This window comes from Ursus maritimus, unplaced genomic scaffold (assembly GCF_017311325.1).
Source record: "Ursus maritimus isolate PB19 unplaced genomic scaffold, ASM1731132v1 scaffold_31, whole genome shotgun sequence".
In the NCBI taxonomy this organism is placed as follows: domain Eukaryota; kingdom Metazoa; phylum Chordata; class Mammalia; order Carnivora; family Ursidae; genus Ursus; species Ursus maritimus.
In genome coordinates this window covers 13,881,708-13,894,421 of record NW_024425675.1, presented here as the reverse complement: position 1 = coordinate 13,894,421, position 12,714 = coordinate 13,881,708, and the positions used below count along the sequence as shown (strand labels likewise).

The 12,714-nt window shown below is 46.8% G+C and overlaps 1 non-coding gene across 1 annotated transcript; it reads left to right on the top strand.

The window, feature by feature from the left end:
- Window positions 1–294: 294 nt before the first annotated feature.
- LOC121106361 lies at window positions 295–401 on the top strand. The gene has a single exon (XR_005838990.1). It is a non-coding gene; the product is annotated as a U6 spliceosomal RNA (small nuclear RNA).
- The last annotated feature ends 12,313 nt before the right edge of the window (window positions 402–12,714 follow it).

The window sequence follows — 12,714 nt, the reverse complement described above, 5'->3', positions numbered from 1 at the left end:
ACTTGGTGGGAGGGGGGTCTGCTTGAAATTCTCTCTCTCTCCCTCTCCCTCTGCCCCTGCCTCTCTCTCTCTTTCTCTCAAATATATAAATAAATCTTTAGGGATATCTGGGTGGCTCAGTCAGTTAAGTGTCTAACTTCAGCTCGAGTCATGTCTCAGGGTCCTGGGATGGACTCCTGAGTCCAACTCCATGCTTAGTAGGGAGTCCGCTTGTCCCTCTCCCTCGCCCTCTCCCTCTGCCCATCCCTGAGCCCCCACCCCCACTCATGCTCTCTCTCTCTCAAATAAATAAATAAAATTTTTATAAATAAATCTTTTTTAAAAAAATTGGAATAATACAGAGATGAGCTTGGCCCCTGTGCAAGGATAATGCACAAATTCATGAAGTGTTCCATGTTTTTTGTAACATTGTGTGTCAGATATACTCAAATTGAAATTAAATCAATAAATGGGATGAAAATCCAGATACATGCTTCAACGTGAATGAAACTTGAAGACATTATGCTAAATGAAATAAACCAGTCACAAAAGGATAAAGACTGTAGGATTCCACTTCTGTGAGATACATAGGGTAGTCAAATTGGTAGAGACAGAAAGAAAAATGGTGGTTTCCAGGGCGATACCAAAGGGCCGGGGAAGGAAGATAGGAAGTTATGTTTAATGAGTACAGAGTTGTTGGGTTTGGTTTTAAGATTTTTTTTTTTAGGGGCGCCTGGGTGGCACAGCGGTTAAGCGCCTGCCTTCGGCTCAGGGCGTGATCCCGGCGTTCCGGGATCGAGTCCCACATCAGGCTCCTCCGCTATGAGCCTGCTTCTTCCTCTCCCACTGCCCCTGCTTGTGTTCCCTCTCTCGCTGGCTGTCTCTCTCTGTCGAATAAATAAATAAAATCTTTAAAAAAAAAAAAAAAAAGATTTTTTTTTTTAAGTAATCTCTACACCCAACATGAAGCTCGAACCCACAATCCCAAGATCAAGAGTTGCATGCTCTACCAACCGACCCAGTCAGGCAGTACCCCAGGAATGGAGTTTTAGTTTTCCAAGATGAAAAATTCTGGAGATGGATGGTTGTGATGGTTGTACAACAATGTGAATGCACTTAACACCACTGAACTATACACTTAAAAATGGTTAAAATGGTAAATTTTATGTAATGTGTATTTTACCACAGTTAAGAAAAAGAATAGCTTCAGGGAGCCTGGGTGGCTCAGTCATTAAGCGTCTGCCTTCTGCTCAGGGTGTGATCCTGGGTCCTGGGATCGAGCTCCGCATCCGGCTCCCTGTTCTGCTGGCAGCCTGCTTCTTCCTCTCCCACTCCCCCTGCTTGTGTTCCCTCTTTCGCTGGCTGTCTCTCTCTGTCAAATAAATAAATAAAATCTTTAAAAAAAAAAAAAAGAATAGCTTCATCTAATAGTGCACCCTTAGCCACATTCAGATCTGTTGTGAATCAAAAGATAGTGAACTTAAATCTGATGTAATAATCAGCACAAGAGTTTTGAGGGTCTTGGGGACCCTCACATGGGAGGAGTGTGAAGAATTTGTAGCCAGAGCAGGACTTTGATACACTGCAAAAATGAAAAATGGCCACAAACTCTTCTCACTGCTGAATGTACGTCCCTTTACTATGTGACTTTGCAGTTCCTCCCATAAAGAGTCGGACTCCATTTTTCTACCTTTTGAGTCTAAGGTTGGCCATGTGACTTACTTTGGCCAACAGGACATTAGCACAGATGAATTAAACAGAGGCTTGAAAAATGCTGATGTATTGGGGCTTGCCTTCTCTTGCTGCTGATATTGCTGTAACTACTAGGCAAAGAAGTTCAGGTTAGCCCCCTAGAAGATGAGAGACCCTATGGGGAGAGACCCAGGCATCCCAGCTGTCTCAGCGGGGGCTCTGGACACGTGAGGGAGACTACTCTGGACCATTCCATCTGGCTCAGACTAGAAGACCCATAGCCCAACCCGGTACCTCATGAGAAACAGTAAATGTTTTTTTGTTTTAAGCCACTAAGTTTTCGATGATTTGTTACTTAGCAAAAGCTAACCCATACAGGATGGTTTTAGAGTTGTCAAAATGACTGGGGAAATTCTATTTGCATTTAGTTGGTGGGGGCCAGGTTTGTTAAATGTCCAGCAATGCACACTTACGGTCCTGCACAATGAAGAATTATTCCACCCAATTGCCCCCCCGCCCAGACTGAAGAACACTGGAACCATGCCTAAGCTTGTCACACCGCTTGCAAGATAGAAGTGTTAAAAAAAGATTGATAATTATGGAGAGCCTGATCTGTATGAGACATTTTACATGCATTACTTAACTGATTCTGCACGACAACCCCCCATGGGATCCCCACTTATCAGATAAGAAAACTGAGACTTGGAGGGGTTACTTGGTTGTCTCATGTCACATAGCTAATAAGAAGCAGCACCAGGGGGGCCCCTGGGTGGTTCAGTCGGTTAAGTGTCTTAGGCTCAGGTCATGGTCCTGGAGTCCCAGGATGGAGTCCCATATTGGGCTCCCTGCTTAGCAAGGAGTCTGCTTCTCCCTCTCCCTCTGCCCCTCCCCCCACTCATGCTCGCTCTCTCTCTTCCTCTCTCTCTCAAATAAATAAATAAACCTGAAGAAGAAGAAGAAGAAGAAGAAGAAGAAGAAGAAGAAGAAGAAGAAGCAGCAGAAGCAGCAGCAGCACCAGGACTTAAACGCACGTCTGTCAAAAGTCAGCCCAGAGAGGCCTTCCCTGACCACCCACTCTGAGGTGCCCTCCACACTTACCACCATCACTTGTTATTACATTACTTTTTTTTTTTTGTAGCACTCCTCTCTATTATCAGAGTTTTTGTTTACCTATTGTCATAAGCCCTCTACCAGAATAACTCCCATAGAAGCAGAGGCCTTGTGGCATTTATCCGCCACTGCATGTCCAGCGCCTTCTCTCTCCTGACAGAAAAGACACTCAGCAAATGATTGTTGAATGAATGGAGTGAATGAATGGCTTTCCATTAAATCCAGATGCATAGGCCTCTGGCCGGCTGGTTTCTCTCAGCTTCTGTTCCTGTCAGTGTCAGCTCTGTTGTCCTCTCCCCTGGCTCTGATTCATGTGGCCCAGCCTGAGACTTCTGCCATGACGAAAGCAACTTCAGAAATCCTCTAATACAACCTCTTCATTCTCCAAGTAGGAAAAATGAGGTTCATTGACATCTCCTCAGGGATAGCCCTTCTCAAGCCACAGAGTGGTCTCAACACCTTGGTTGCGTTCCCGTACTTGCGCACTCAGCCTTCACACGTAGAGAAGGAGCACCCTGCCACCTTCACTGGGTGGCTCTGTGGATGATATAGAGTAATGGGATTTTCTCAAATCTCACCATCTTCAAGGATGACAATCAGATGTCACGATAAGATCACAGATCCTAGCCTTGGGCCTGTGAGGACTTCACATAGGCTAACTTGAGCTCTTAAAAAAACTGAGAGCTCTTGATTTACACGCTTGCTCTGTCAACAAATGTTCTCTCAGCTTCGTATGATCGTGATAATTACAGGCAAGACAAGGATGGTGTTCTATCGCTGTGGAACGGACCTCGTCAAAGCCCAATGGCTTAAGCCAACAATGATTTATTATTTTCCACGATTCCCTTGGCTGTGTGGTTCTTCCGCTGATTTCGCCTGAGCTCATTCCTGTAGCTGTGTTCAGCGGGTGGGTGTGCTGGGGGCAGGGCTCAGCGGGAATTGCTGAGACAGCCAGGCCCCTCTCCTCATGCTCTTTCGTCCCAAGCTTCTTGGTGGCATGAGGTTCCAAGAGACAGAGGTGGAAACCACAAAGCTTTTTGAGGTCTAATGTCTAGAACTTGCACAACCTCACTCCCACCATACACCTATCCAGGTAAGTCACAAAGGCCAGCCTAACATTACAGGGGCTGGAGAATGATTCTGGACGCGAGTAGCGAAATCCCATCACGACGGGCTGTGTGTGCTGGCATGGGCCACACCTGTGGCCGTTAAGACAGTTGTCGGGATTCCACATTACATTATCTTCGTAGCTCAGACAAATGTGTTGTTTATGATAAAAACACCGATGTCTCAAGCATGAAGGAAAGCAATATTCAAATCAACAAAACTATCTTCAAATAGCTGTTATACGATTTTCTATAAAACCTACTCTCAGAGTGCTTTTTTATAAGATTGTTATAAAGACCTACAAGTGTGTATCCCTCCCCCTGCACACCCACAGCCGCAGTTCTTCTTCCTCGCCACTAGCCGTTCGGGGTCTCGTTCGTGTTCATGGAAAAACTTCCCTTCCGCTCTCGCCTTAGTTATGGCAGCACTCTCAGCCGCAGTTTAACTTGGCAGCTCCTCTCAGTTTCCTACTTGTTTTGGCCAATTGCCACCTAGAATATGAAGTCCCCTGAGACACGCTGTCAAAGGCAACACTCCTGAAACTGCTTATTGCATTTTTTTTTTTTCCACGCTATTGGGAAGAGCAAAACTCCCACAGGGCAAAGCAATCTCCTGTGAATGCAGGAGGAGAGAAAACCCCAGGAAGAGCAGGGCTCTGACACGCAGCTTCTGGTAAAGCCCACGGAACTCCTCTCACACGGCCAGGTGGCCATTACTTTTAATGGGGACTTTTCTGTTGCTCAATGAGTTTCGGAGCCAACAGGTATTTTGTAAGAACTAAAAAACACATTTATTCAGAGGACCATTCCGCACTGTTTTTCTTCGTCGGCAAAAGAAATGCAAACTTCTTCCTTCGTCTACTTTTAACCCGTTGTTACAGAATTTGGACTGGCTCAGTTCAAGTCCCAAATGATGAAAATTGTGCAAGATAACCTTCGTTTTTACGTGTCTTGAAAATATTGGTATCTGCCATTTGTAGACAAAAGAAGTTAATCTGTGGCAAGTCAAGGATAAGAAAACAATTAACTGAAGTAAGTAAGCTTTCTGAGTTGTCCGTAAATACTTCTAAATTTGAATTACTATTCATGTCGAAACATTACTTCTGAGATGTTATGATTACTGTATTCGGTACTGTTAACTTAGCTAATAACATCTGTTCACAAGTAAATAAAGCAAAATACGTAGAAGGAGAAATTGATGCCAAATAATGAGTTGACAAGCTTTCCGTTCAAAATAAAAAATAATCGAAAACAGGTTTCTATGATAAATTTAAAACAATTTGAATTTATTTTAATTTTTCTATTGTCTAGCATTCTATATCTCATTAGTAATTTTTAAATTCTTATCATGTGTAATTAATTATTTAATGAAAGCTATAAAATATTTTCATATAAGGAACATGCCAGGGGTTCAAATCAATTTTATTTATGAAAGATCATTATGTTTATGTATATAAATCCACATGTGTATTATGAATTTATTTGAAATCCTCCTATATTTAATAAACTATGAACTTTTGGATAACATGCACATTTTTCTCATTCCTCTCAATATATTGGATGTAATTGTTCATCTAAGATACAGTTGATTTTTTTGTGTGGCTGTTGTTTAGATTTTTATTTATGAAGTCAGACACTAACTTCTAAGCTTTTGGATAGTATGTCTGTCTGATATATCACTTCTTCCAAGGGTTTCTCCAGAGCACTATAAATCTATAATGAGAAGGAAGCATGGGCAAGTGACTATGAAAAATGTCCAGGAAGGAATCCTTGCTAAAGATTGCACACAATTGAATATTTCACATTTTAAGTTATTTCTATTATGTTATCTCCAAAGGGTCAAGCATTAAGTTTTCACTCACCCTGATGACCTAATTTAGGCTTGTTCCAGATTTATGAAGACTGTAAAATTAGGAAACTTTCATTAAAAAAAAATTAAGACCCTCTGGATGGTTTCCCAAAGCACATCTAGCATTACTTAAGACTTTATTATTTCAGCTAGTTGGATATATCATATCTACGGCCCTAGCCAGGTCTGTAAGAGTTCTGTGACTGATGCCTAATGGAACCAATTTTCACTCTGGCAGAACAAATTCAAGTTCTAATACTAACTTGTATTCCAGTTTCCTTTGGATGCCAGGAATCAGACCCTTTAAGAAAAATGTATCAGAGCATCTGTTTATTAAGTGATAGTCCATTTATTTCATCTAAATAGCTGGCAGGAACAACGGACCAAAGTCAAGTCTAAAATAGGAAACAAGTAGTTTTTTAATTACTGAATTTGCTTTATTCTTTGTTTAACCATCTTTCCCTCTTCTCCTCCATGGCCTCAATTTTCTACAGACTTCCCCTACCTCCACTGAGGACCACGGACCTTCTTGAAACAGGAACGAGAATGTTCCAGTGCCCTCACTCACCCACTACACTAACAATCATATTACAGTCACGGTCCATTGACTGTCGCTCACATTTTTATTACCCTGCATCTGATGAACATTGATGCACTTGGTGTCTTCCTCTGCGCTGGAAGGAAAAATAGTCATTTAAATAGAATTCTAAAAGTTGGCATGTTTTGTCAATAGCTTCATTGTTCCTTGTGTCCATTCATCACATCTTGCCTGCTATTGAAATCTTTCTTTACGTTCCAACATTATTAAAGTCAGTCATTATTAAAGTCATCTCAAAAAGAGATACCTCTGCAACTTCTAAGATACTGTCAACGTAGAATCATATTTTCAATATTTCAAATTCTATTGTATTTTCAAGCTTCTGAAACAAATATAATATTCCTGCCTATTTCCTAAGATGGAATTTCATGTAGACAATGATGGGAGAGGAAAGATGATGCTTATCTAATGATTTTGGCACTGCCCCTAGATAACTGTGCTCCTCCGAGAAAACCAGCAATAGTTTTCTTATTATCAGAACACATTAAAGTCGCTATTCTGGAGTCCTACATGTCTTACGTTTGAGACAGAGAAAAATAACTAGAAAAACAACTTAAGAATAGTTATATTTGTATTCATCTAGTTTCATTAAAATATCCTTTGGGCACACTTTTTCTTTTTTTAAACAATTACATATTATTCTACAAAATCACTTAAGGGATTATTGCATTGTTGATCAAAAAATCAGATTTGATTAAAGCTTCATGAAGAGACCAAAACACAAATTACTCCACATTTCCTAATTTTCCAAGCCCTTCCTTCAGTCGAAATTACTTAAGTAATTTGAACCAGATAGCTTAAGTTGTTGGAGATAAAGCTCAGTGAATAAACCTCCCTATATGGAATGCATGCACTGTTTTTAGTAATTTTCCATTAATATAAAGTAGTTTTGCCAAACTATGACCGCAAATGAGAAGCCATCATTCTGAATACTTGGAACAATGATGGATCATTTTTTACTTGTTGACATTTGATATAAAAAATACTGTTTAAATTGTTCATTGATGCTATTTTCCATTTAACACAAAGAAATTCAAAGCAAAGATAATCATTTTATTGGTTTACCAAAGATCCCTGATGAAGTGCTCACATGGTGAAGAATGCAGTAGGTCTTCCACAGTGTTCTAACTTCAGTGGAAACTTAAAACATGAGCATGGATTTATAGATCATACATTACAGGCTGATTAGGAAGAAATCTGCACATGAAGTATATTCTGTGTGTGGTTTATGTGTGGGAAAGAAAGAAAGCCAGAAAGAAAGGGGAAAAAAGTCACATTCTCATAATGAGAGTTCTGTCTCTCAGTAGATTTATTAATTGGGAGTGGAGAGAAAGATAATCCAGTACTCCTCTCTGGTGACAAGAGGATACCAGAAAAAACTAAGCCATCACGTATAATTTACTGTAGAATCTCTTGCCTTAGACTAGAGGGAATAGGAACTCTGTTGCATGTGTATGTATGTACAGAAGAATACACACACATTTTTTTCTTCTGAAATTTTGAGCTTAAATCTGCTTTAAAGCGAAATGAGTTGTGCTTCATATTGGGGCTGTGAGAAAGAACCTTCTAAAAACTTTGCTCAACCCGGCAAGTACTTTAAAAGTGAACTAACGAGCAGTATCTCTCAATTACAGAAACATGCTCCAAGAAGGGCTGCCTCTTTGTATTTTGATTTTGGGGGGGGAAAAAAGACTTTTAAGAACAAAGAAGGAAAGTCTTCTCCATCCTTCCTTCCCTCCCTCCCTCTCCACAATTTGACCACTCCAATTTTCCTGGTTTTCCTTTTTAGAATAAAGGTCTGCCCCCTCCTTTCTTTTGACTTCCTTCCCTTTTCCTACCTCCACGACCACAAGTTTGACTAAAAATGATTTTCAAAAATTAAAAAAATAAAAAAGTCCACGCAGGACCCTTAACACATAAACGTGGTAAGGAGACGTCCACTCTCGTGGGACTCTGCCCATCTGACCCAGAGGGTCTCCGCCCGCCCTCACCTACCCGGGTCTCCCGCGCCCTCTGCTCTCCTTGCTTCTCTGGGGGCTCTCCCAAGGGGTTGAGCGCCCCCCCCCGGCAGGGCGCGCGGTAAATTGAGAGTTAGCTCTGGCGCCGCGCAGCGTGTCTACCAACATATGCTTTTCCCCCCGGGGAAACCAAGAGATTCGAAGAGAGCCTGCAGGTGTTCCTTCTATTCCTCTTGGAGGTCTCCCCTGGAGTGGCGGTCCCAACCCCTGCTCTTCCAGCCCCGCGCTTCGGAAGAACCTGGACCTGGGGCCAATTTTTCGAGCTCGGAGCCTCCAACACCCAAGTGCCCACATCTGCCCTTCAGCACCAGAGGGAAAGCGCGCGACGGGGCTTGCATGGGAGCGCATTGCCGGTGGAGAGGAGGGACTCAGTTGGCGATCCACGCGGGGAGATGCTGGGGGGAGAGCATGGGGAGAGCGGCTCCGTCCAGGCTGCCTCCAGCGCGCCCCAGTCCAGGCCCCGAAGCAAGCAAACGTGAGAGCTGGTCATCTGTTTCCCTCTTCGCCAGACAGCGGGCTTTTTGTTGAGAAAACAGAGGGAAAGAAAGTCAGCTTGCGCGTTTGTTTTGGTTTTTCGTCTGTTTGCCTCCCAATTAAAAAGTGGCCGCCTAGGCGACAGCTTTGCGGTTTTCACAGTGTAAAACGGATTAGAGGAAAAGCTCCAGCCCCTCTCGACTTTCGCTTGCGGTTTGCAACCCCCGGGGCGAGTGTGACCCTGCGGCACCTGCCCCTGGGAGCTACCCCCGAGGCGGCCCCACCCGCGGCCTGGTTCCCTGGGGCGGGGCCCGTCGAGGCGGAGCCAAGGCCACGCGCCCTGGGGGGAAAAGGAGGTTCCCAAGGTGCAGGTGAACCTCACGCCCCAGGCGGACCGCCCGCCTCCCCTCCCCGGATACCTCCTGGCGCCCCCGCACTGGGGCCTGAGCTCTCCGCGGCTCCAAGTCCTGGGGGTGCGGGAGTCCAGGGGCAGCCCCCGGGGAGCCTCCTCTCCAGGACGCCGGGGAGAGAAGAGCAAAGGAAAGGAATTTACTGCAGATGGCACGGGAACCAGAGTTGGCTTGCTCAGGACTCGTGTCCTGCTCAGGGCTCGTAGGTTTTCCCCCAAGACTCTCGAGCTTGCTGAGGACACTTACATTCAAGAAACGATGAATTCGTATCTACACGCACACGCACATTTAGTTAAAAAGAAAAAAAGGAAAGAAACAAAAACTGGTCTTCTATCCTCTCCACGTTCACTAAACAAAGAATCCAGGCAAGAGTGGGGTGAAAACGGGGGCGCCGGAGATGCGGAAGGAGGGGTTCCTGCAGTCCTGCCGTTCCTCCTCGGCCTATTGCGCCCGCAGCTGCCCATGAGTGTGCGGGGTGTGGGCGCTGAGACTGGTCAGTCTCATCCTGAACATTTAGATCCGAAAGACCCATCAGCAGGTCAACTCTCGGCGACCCTTTCCTGCTAGGCTTCTGCTTTTAAAAAAAGAAAAGTTCGCTTTCAGATTAAAGAAACGTTGTTTTGCTTTTTCCGCCCTGAAGTGTGCCTTACGCACCCTTTTATACCTGCAGGGAAGTATCAATTGTGATTGTCCAAACCGATACCGGGGCATTCTCGGACGAGGTGCTGCAGGTAGTGGGGCCGAGCGATCAAGCATATAGCAGCAGGGACCCACAGACTCCGACCATTCCGGACAGTCAGGCCCGCTTCGCGAGGGAGACTTGCAGCCGGTGTAACCACGGTTGCGGAAGAGCCGAAAGCGCGGTGGGGAACTAAGCGGGTTCCACCTTAAGAGACCGCGCAGCGCGGCGGCTGCTGAGGCGCCAGACACCTGCAGGAGGCGCTGCTGCCCCGTGGTTCCACCCGCGCCACGGTACGCCGCCAGCCTCGCAGCTCGCGGGCCTCGGTCCCCGGAGGGGGTGGGGACGCTGGGGGAGGAAGGGAGAGAGTGCATCCGTTAGGTAAGGAACCCGAGCCCTCCCGGATTTTGAAGCGACCTCAGTGAGGCGTTTGCTGGAGGGAGCTTTCCGTCATTCGGCCGCGAGAGGAAATGTGGGGAAGCGCCCTCCCCTGCCCCCACCGCCTGCCTTCCTGCTTCCCTCCACCTCCGCTCCCCGACCCCGACCGTGCTTCCCAGACCCTTTGTTCTCAAGGTTGGGAGCTGCTGGGTGAGGGCTCCCCGGGGAAGAGGTCCCCCTGCGCCACTTGGAAGGAAAGGGACTCTCGCCTCACCCCCCACCCTCAGCCCTTCCCAGCTGAGTCCTCCTCGCCCCACCACCCCTTCCTCCGCGTGCTAAAGCTTCCTTTCCGTCCCTGACCCCCCCAGCTCCCGAGCTCCCGCTCCCAGGCCTCCTCCGTCTGTTGACCCGCCTCCCTTGCCACTTCTCCGCCACCTCCGAGGTCTCTAGGAAGAGGGTGGGAGAGGCGGACGTGAGGGGGAGGAGGAACCACGTCGCCTCCCGGGAGCGGAGAATCCCCAGGGAGCCTTTTAGGCCCCGACCCGTGGGACCAGCCGCAGCGGAAGGGGTTTCCCGGCGCCGCCGCAGGGCGAAGGGACAGCCCCAGCGGGGAGGCCGCCCGGCCGGCGCCCCCACCGCGTCGCCGGGAGCCCATGGGCGCACAACCCCGCCCTCCAGAGCGTTGGGCTGCTGCTGGCTGGGCGAGGGCCCGCGGTGCGCGGCCTGGTTGGCACTCGAGCCCTCAAGTTGAGAAGAGGACACCGTAGTTCATGCCCTGGGGATGAGGCGAATTGCAAACGAACGCGCCCTTCTTCCCCTGTCACTTCCACCTGCCACCGGTCCGTTGCTGCGCGGCGCGACCCCGAGGGTCTCCCGCGATTGATCTTCTTGAGTACAGCACGATTGCGCTCCGCTTAATTTGCTTAGACCAAGGTGTCGCAAAGTGAAGCGAGGGACAGGGATGCGGGGAACAGGAGCTGGAGCAGGAAAGGGAGCGGAGAGTCTGAGGACGTGGCTGATCGGCCCAGGCGCGGAGCCGCCTCCCCGAGTCCCAAGTCCGAGTTAAGGCAGGACAGCCCGGAGCCCCGCGCCTGGCCCACGCAGCCGGCGCAGCGCGCCGCCGAGCCCTGCACGCCCTAGCTCTGTGAATGCGCTTCTCAGAGTGCCATTTACGCACCCCCGCACGTCGCGACCGTGGCGGATCGAGGAGACGGGCCGTGGTGTGTATAAATGTCCCTCCTCAAGTGGAAGCGGGCCAGGGGCCGTCAGCTCCCGGCTTCCCTGGAGTCCCCTCCGGCCTCTGGTGGTGACTCCCGGACCTCAGCTGGCTCTGGAGAGCCGGCCAGCAGTTCTCTCGGCAGCGGGTTCCCCGGGACACACCCCTGTCCCCATCCCCCGAGAGCTGGCGGCCAGCTCGGGATGCCAGGCGGCCAGGCGGGCGCCCTGCCACTCCGCGTTCCTCTCCAGGAGACGGGAGTTGCGTCCAGGCTCGGAAAGCCCGCAGTCCTTCTTGGGACTCGCTTGTAGCCCCCAAGGCGCCAGGGACGCCTCTGCAGGGGTACCTGCCTCCGATCACTTCAATTTTATACTTTTTAAAACACCGCTGTCACGTCGCTTGCAGAAAATTAATCAAACCTGAATCCTTGTGTATAGCAAGATTTGATCCGAGCTTTTAAAAAGGACTTGACTTTGCAAAGTCACGTCTTTACAGTTCCCTCATTCCCCCTTTTAGCAAGGGAAATATTGCAAAGTCAAGACATGTTTGTTTGGTTCTTTCTATCTTCAAAATGAAACTTTTGCTTATTTCTTTCTGATCTTTATTTTCTGTCTTTGAACAAAAATAACGAGATAAATTGCCTACCTCTGTTAATTCAAAAATATAATTACTTTGAATGATCTTTGTTTAAGAGCCCAGATAAACTAAGATAATCTTAATTTTAATGTGACCACGACCCCTATTTTTCCTTGTGAATAATGAGAATAAAGCAGTCATTAATTAATACGCAATGATATCTCCATAGAAGATGGTATTCATTCACCGCGAGCATGCTGAAACATCAGTTGTAGTAGGTAATTGATACTGTATAATTGAGCAGCAGAAGATAGTCGTCTATTTTTAACCTCAAAGCTCAGAGTTTATTTGGTGATTACTGAGCTCCAATAATATTTCGTTCCTTCTTGCTGCATAAATAATTTCTATGATTCTCAGTTCCTCTATCTAACACAGAGGCTTCTCATTAAAATCTACCTCAAAATATAGATGTGAAGCTATATTGTGCAACAACCCTCTATTCTATTACTTATAACATATATATGCTCTATTTTTATATCTTCCTGTTATCTTCCCCTTGCTGTAATTTGCCTACTAAAAATAGGATATAACTATATAAGTTATTGCACACTTTGTCCTTCTGTGTGCTA